The sequence below is a fragment of the Oreochromis niloticus genome, linkage group LG14 (assembly GCF_001858045.2).
Source record: "Oreochromis niloticus isolate F11D_XX linkage group LG14, O_niloticus_UMD_NMBU, whole genome shotgun sequence".
Lineage (NCBI taxonomy): Eukaryota > Metazoa > Chordata > Actinopteri > Cichliformes > Cichlidae > Oreochromis > Oreochromis niloticus.
In genome coordinates, this window is record NC_031979.2 from 13,278,592 (window position 1) to 13,286,210 (window position 7,619).

Genomic DNA, 7,619 nt, shown 5'->3' on the forward strand with positions numbered 1-7,619 from the left:
GAGGACCCAAGCCTGAAGGGTAGACTGCCCGCAGGGGTGAGCGGGGTATTTTTAAGATTCTATATATATATCTATGTATATATATGGGGTTGGTAAATTAATTTGGGTAGTATCCCCTCATTGTGTTTCCTTGTTTTTGACCCCCTAATTTGTGCTTCTCGTTTTAGGTCTTTTTTATTGTTAAAAATAACTGTCTGGATCTTTGTCTATAAATTACACAACCAATCTCAGGGAGAGATGTTGGCTTTGATCCCGATGACTCTTCGCATGTGGACATCAATTTAGAAATAGGTAATTCGGTAAAGTATTCAGGGGGCGATCGTGGCTCAAGAGTTGGGAGGTCACCTTGTAATCGGAAGGTTGCCAGTTCGAGCCCCAGCTTGGACAGTCTAGGTCATTGTGTCCTTGGGCAAGACATTTCACCCATTGCCTCCTGGTGGTGGTCAGAGGGCCCGGTGGCGCCAGTGTCCGGCAGCCTCGCCTCTGTCAGTACGCCCCAGGGTGGCTGTGGCTACAATGTAGCTTCCCATCACCAGTGTGTGAATGTGTGTGTGAATGGGTTAAAAGGGCAGCACGGTGGCACGGTGGCTAGCACTGTTGCCGCACAGCAAGAAGGTCCTGAGTTCAATTCCACCATCAGGCCGGGGTCTTTCTGTGTGGAGTTTGCATGTTCTCCCCATGTTTGCGTGGGTTCCCTCCGGGTACTCCGGCTTCCTCCCACCGTCCAAAGACATGCAGCTTGTGGGGATAGGTTAATTGGATAATCCAAATTGCCACTAGGTGTGAATGTGCGAGTGAATGTGAGTGCGAATGGTTGTCTGTCCCTGTGTGTTGGCCCTGCGACAGACTGGCGACCTGTACCCCGCCTCTCGCCCTATGACAGCTGGGATAGGCTCCAGCGCCCCCGCGACCCTGAAAAGGATAAGCGGAAGCGAATGGATGGATGGTAAACTATTCAGAGCCAAGTCATAACTGTAGAATGAACGAGATTACCTTATTAGAATGTCTGGTGGATACCTAGGTATCCTAGGACTGGGTGTCCATGAGGCACCTAGTTCTTAAATGGACAGAACTTCCATCCATAGACAGCATTGTTGCATCATAAGAATGCCTGCTAATTAGTGCTAGGTAACAAAATAATAAAGTGAGTAAATAGTAAAATGAGCATTGATTTCTTGGGTATGCTGGTAGTATAATTAACCACCCAGCTTTAATAAAGTCCCATACCCGTAATAAACATTCAGCTTGTGAACTACAGATTTATTGTAATCTCTTATTCAATCTTCCTGTTTTACCTGCAGCCTCCAGTGGACATGAGCTATGTTGACAATGAGTTTCTCTTTGTTACCACACAAAATGGAAACATTTGGAAGTTTGTGATGCAAGAGCAGGAAAGAAAATAAATATTTGAGGAGGGAGCAACAATTTATTACTCTTTGTGCTACTCAAATAATGTTATGAATAGCAGTGAAAAAATATCTTTTATGAAACACATTTTGAAATTGACAGCAGATACTGTCTACCTCATTATTACTTATCTATCCAGCTCCACTTTTCGGGGCGGAAAAAAAAAAAACTTAAGAAAAGCTCTTTTAATTCCCTGACAGGTTTCCAGATTTAACTTGGCCTTCAACTTTAAAAGATTCTTACAATACACTGCATGATAAACTGTACACTATCTTCCATTCTTTTTTTGCTCCTCTGTTCCCATGCATCATTCCCCAGTCACCTGGAGAGTCCTAACAGCAATTAAACCTCCCTTGCATGCCAAGGTTGGGGAGTTGCAGGCAAAGAGAGAGGGAGAGAGACAGAGATGTGTTTTAACACATAAAAGAATCTAATAGAAAGCAGGGTAAAGGAAATAAAACACAATGTGGAAAAGCATGCACCATACACAAAGAGAAAAGAAGGCAAAGAAAATGAATAAGAACATAAACATTCTCTCACCTCTGTTTCTTTCCCTTCTATCTCATATATAAATGTGATGGTTCCTCTCCCCATACAAAACCCCATAGGCAATTTAAAGAAAGTAGGCCAAAATGAAATATGACTGCAATATAAAAACAACACTTCAGACACACAGCAGCCTGATAAGACCCTTTTGTGTGTACATGTGTGCACATGAGGTAGTCAGAAAGACAGAGTGAGTGAGTGTGGGGTAGGTATGAGTGCACTGGGACACTAAATGGGTCGCAAGGCATTTGAGTGTTTTATTAAGATTGAATTGAAAGTAGGATTTCAAATGAAATTTTACACCATTGAAATGGCTCTACAATCTATCATCCTGTTTCTTATTCTTTCTCACCCTCACGTACACAAGCCCACACACAAACAGGCGCAGAGGACTCTAGACCAAAGGCTACCTCGCAGTCATGCTGCATTTACAATTTTGTAACCTTTTAGCCACCAGCATACTGTAGCATAAATAGGCTAAATCCCTTGTAATCTGTTTGTGACAGGCATGAGGACCTTGTTGACTCACACCAAAGAGTGAAGCCTGACCCAAATATGGATGTGGGCATTAGCCAAGATTATGACCCATTACTAAGTATCACTGTGTCATGCATGATTGCAAGCAGACCAAAAAGTCTCTTTTAGAGGAATGGACATAGCATCATCAAGTGTTTGTAGTCAATGACTTCCCCCCCCATCAGAAATATAATATCAAAAAAGTGATCTAGAGTTACATCAGTAAAATGGAAACTAATCTCCACTTAATATGCTGTATGCTCTAAAGTAGTATTTTCAACCATTATCACAACCACAAGCAGCTGTTGCAGAGCACGACTTGCACAATAAAAAATGACAGTGAATGGGTACCAAGTAGCTGAAATATGATCAGAAAGGCCCCTGACCTAAGTATGTTGGCGCTGGGATTGAAATATGATGGTTTTCCCAGAAACAGGTATTGTTATGTGCAGAAGTGTATTTGTGTAGACTTGAGATCGGAGTTGTTGTCTTTTTTAAGACAATAAAGATGTATATCGTGTGATGATTAAACCCTGAAATTAGACAAGTTCAAACTAATAATTAAAAGTGCAAAATTATCATGACATTCATGCTTCTGACCATGATGCCACTGATACACACAACACCTGTTTAGAAAGATGTCTGACGATCGATGCTACCTTTTCCTCAGAAACCAAACAAAAAACAAGGAGCAAGAGTCCAGATATACAAAACAAAACTAGACTGGGTCAAACCATGAGTCCACGAAAAGTTCAGGGGGCCGACCGCGTGGACAAAAAAGTCAAAGAGCCTCCTCCTCTCTTCATTGTCTTGAGACTCTGAATCTGACGAGGAAGCTCTGTGTAACAGAGCAGAATCCACCATTAGCGAGACAGACTGCCCGCTGCAGTGGTGGTCCATTCGAGCAGGAACCCACCCACAGCTGTCTGTCCTGGCCCACATTTTAATTAGTCCTGCCACTTCTGTCCCATGTGAGAGACTTTTCTCACTTGCAGGTCACATAGTAACAAAAAAGAGAGCTGCCTTGAGCTCTGAAAATTTGAACAGGCCAGTTTGTTTAAGTAACTGTCTGAAAGAGACGGACAGTAAATAAGCATGGAGGTATTGTGAGTCCAATGGGTTTATTATTTTTTACACTAAAATGTTCAATGATCACAGTGTTTTAGCCTAATGTACAAAATAAGGTTGGCTGAGGTTACCCAGAGTTTAAAGGTGAAGCTGGTCAAATAACCTTTTATGTTTCTGCCTTATTTTTTTTAAGAAGAAAAACTGCACTTTCTGTTTATGAAATTTGTATTATTATTATTTAAAGACAAAACCATTTATATATACCAGGTACGAAAGTACCCAAATGTACTTAAAGTACTTAAAATAGCACTTTATTTTTAAGTCTGCCCAGTTTTGGCCGGGGATATTACTTTTGTTTCTCTGTTTTGCACTGAAATGCAGTTTAAATTTTTTTCCCCATAAATTAAAAGAGGTTGAGTTTACAATATTCATGTCCATGTCTATTATTTATTCTGTCGCCGACTAAAACCCTTTAAAATTAAAAAAACATTTGCGCTTTAGATTAATATTTTTAGTCCCACACCTAGTTTAAATCTAAAAGTTAAAAGCTGTAACTTTTGTCTGCCTTAAGTGGGATATTTTATGTGATTTATTTTATTAAATATCATTGTCATGCTGTTTAAAGACACTTGCTGCCAAGCAAGCTGCATGTTTGACAATGCATTAATAACAAGAGATTGTTTACCTAATTAAGTCCTATTTGGCCATTTTTAGCTATTATTAATAGACAGCAAAAACAGAGAACAGACAGGAGAGAGAGAGAATGATGCAGGAAATAGTCTGGGATGGAACCAAACCCAGGCTGCTACAGTCTTTAAGAACCTGGATTGCTTGCCCATTCCAGTGAACTATACACCACACCGATGGTGTAAGTGAGTGAGTGAATGAAGGTGTGATGAATGCAGTGATTTTATGCAAGAAAACAAACTGAACTGCAACAAAAATCCAAAAGAGTGGCTAAAGGAGGAGCCCCACACAGCAACCTACTTCCAAGGTGTTTTTATGGAGCACTGCACACTGACCACTACTGCTGATTTTACATAGATTTCACCTCCTCTGCAGGATCTGCAAGAAACAGCAGCCTAACAAACAGACAGATAGGAAGGTGAGGTCTAGAGGGTCGTCACAATTACCAAGTGCAAGAGTAAAGTACCTCAGCTCAACTTTGAATATTTCAGTACACATGTGGACACACATGCTGGTGCACACACACACACACACACACACACACACACACACACACACAGCTCAAATTCAAATAAAACAGAAACAGATACAGAGAGCACGGCATAAACTAATATCCTTCTCTATGACACCGTGATTGGATATTTACTATCTCTTTGCTCCAAGCTTTCACACAGAAATGAATTTAATAGGGTTTTTTCTGTTTCTTTTTAATTTTCATTCATTTATTTATTTATTTATTTTTCTGCTTATCCCTGGCTTCATAACAGAAGACTGACATTAAAGGGGCACGGCTGAAATGAACTTGTATGTTTGGGGTGGGGTGGGGTTTCCATTTCAGTCTGCAGGCTTATTTTGATGATACTGGAATGAGAGAAAGAAAACATTTACTCAAAGGGTCCTATCAAATATCTTCCATTTCTTCCTTTACACACCTATGTCAAGGGGGCCCGGAGGCCAGTACGTGGGAGGGTACTCAAATGTAGACACCTAATGGAACAGCGTTAAGATTTTAACAAGCTTCATTGTGAACACAGAAACTAAAAATGATAAAAAGAGGATACGCGGTGTTGAGTCTCTGACGTGGAGGCACTGGAACAGAGGGAGAGTTTGGTTAGGTTCTGAGAGTGAGGAGTTAATGAGGGGAGGAGAGAGGAATACTGATTCTGTGGGCTTACTTGCAGGCAGAGGTTGTGAGGCTTTGGGGAGGGCAACCGAGTGAGTGTCCAAGAGGTGAGTGAATGAATGCAGTTCCAACCTTGTTTTCTTGATAATCCAGAGGAAACAACGGGCAGAAGGGTAGGCAGGTGAAAGCGATGAGTGGTTTTGATTCTGAGGAGTGGGTTGCAGAGAGGTGCAGAGAATCTTGGCAAGGAGACCAGCATCCAGGTAATTAAGCTGCAGGGGAGTGAAGCGGTGACTTGATGAGGAAACTGGAGACACAAGGAGACTGAGGTAAGTACAGAGCATGAACATGTAAACAAGAAGCAATGAGGCCTGGTTACCACCATGAGGCAGCTGACAAACTGGAATAGATGACTGCACTGATCTTAAATACAGCCATGCTGAACGTTGTGAGTGGATGACAGGTGAGGAACCAGGGTTTTGTCAAGAAGGTGGACGGAGCTAAACACAGGAAAGCAGTGGAAAAACACCAGATGCTCACTTGGATCCCGGCAACCCAATTCTTGATTATATATGTACAGTATTTGTAGTGAACACTGCTGTGTTGTTTCTAAAACAAATGGTTCTGGATTTTTCTGTCACTGTCCGCATATTTATCAAACCCTCCTGCTACGTTGTACATAACTCTAAAAAGCCAGAACTCCCATGGCTCCCTTTCTCCTAAGCTGATGTCCATGGCTACAGCTGGTTGGCATACTGAAAGAGCAAGAGGCTTTAAAAGTGAGTGGTAGACTGATGGAGAGACAGAAAAAGGAAACAAATCCTTGCCTAGGGTATAGGGTTGAATGTTTCCATGCCTAAAATTAACTTCAATCTTCAGTATGCACCATGATAGGGAACGCATTATTAATCAGGTTGACATACACAGATGCGGCCTGTGTCTGTGCCTCAGTCTGTTGTGCCAAGACATTGCATCAGAGTCCCAGTAAGCCTTTGTTTATTGTTAATCCAACTGCACATAACATGCTATAAATAACATGAAACCATGCACACACACACACACACGTACACAGGGGGCGTACACAAACATGTGCTCAAACCACACACTATTAAAAATTCCAAAGGGGTTTACATTTCTCTCTAGCTTTGACCACGGGAGTGGGAAAGAAAAGCAAAGATGCCCCCCCCCCAAAAAAATGAAATGACAGAGAGAATAAGCAGACAGCAGTGTGAGAAATAAACAAGGAACAGACACAGGAAGTGGTATAATGAGAATTAAGGAGGCTCTGCGTGACTACATAGAATGATCAAATTAAGTTTCCATGGAGTTCATTAAAAAAATAAAATAAAATAAAAAAAATCTGTGTCCAGAATGATAATTATCAGGGCTGGATTTCCCTCTGGGTTATGCTTGGCACCATAGGTTTGTTAACAATTACAGATATATTTGTTTTCTTGTTTTTTAAAGCAATAGTAACATAACAGTCATAAAAGAAAATGGCTTAATTTCATTTTTAGTGCATTCAATACATCCAAGAGTTTATTTAACACAAAAATGTATTCCAGGTTTAATTATGCATTAATTTTCTTATTTACGGTTTCTTAGATCCATTTTCTGCATGCATTACTGTATTAACCTTGAGAAAGACAGTGTTTCAGAGCAACCTTACATTATAAACCAACGTTTAGTTTTGTATATTTGTCAGTTACATTTTATTTGGGTTTGTTTTCTAGCTATTTATTTGTTTTTTGCTATTTATTCTAAATGCTCCTAGTAGGGAGTTGCTTCTAATTTTTTTTGAACATCTTATGTTTAATGACAATAAAAAGATTCTGATTGTGATGTAAATAAAGGGTTGTGTCATTTTTATATATATATATATATATATAGGGGCTGTTTCTCTCATAATGACACACACACACACACATATATACATATATATATATATATATATATATATATATATATATATATATATATATACGTGTGTGTGTAAATAAATTGTTGTAAATAATAAATAAATAAATAAAAAATAATATTTATTTATTTACTTATTTTCACTTCTGTCTCAAGAGAACAATGCTATAGCAAGAGTGCATTTTATACATTAATATCACACCAGCATTCACAATCTGTTACAATCATTTATCATAATACTGGAAATCAAACATTCAGTTTCCTCTTCAGTTCAAAATGTTTATTTTTTTAAACTCACTTTAATAAAACTGCAGACTTTATTCACAAAATTTGGCTCTTTACTCAGTCTTTATTA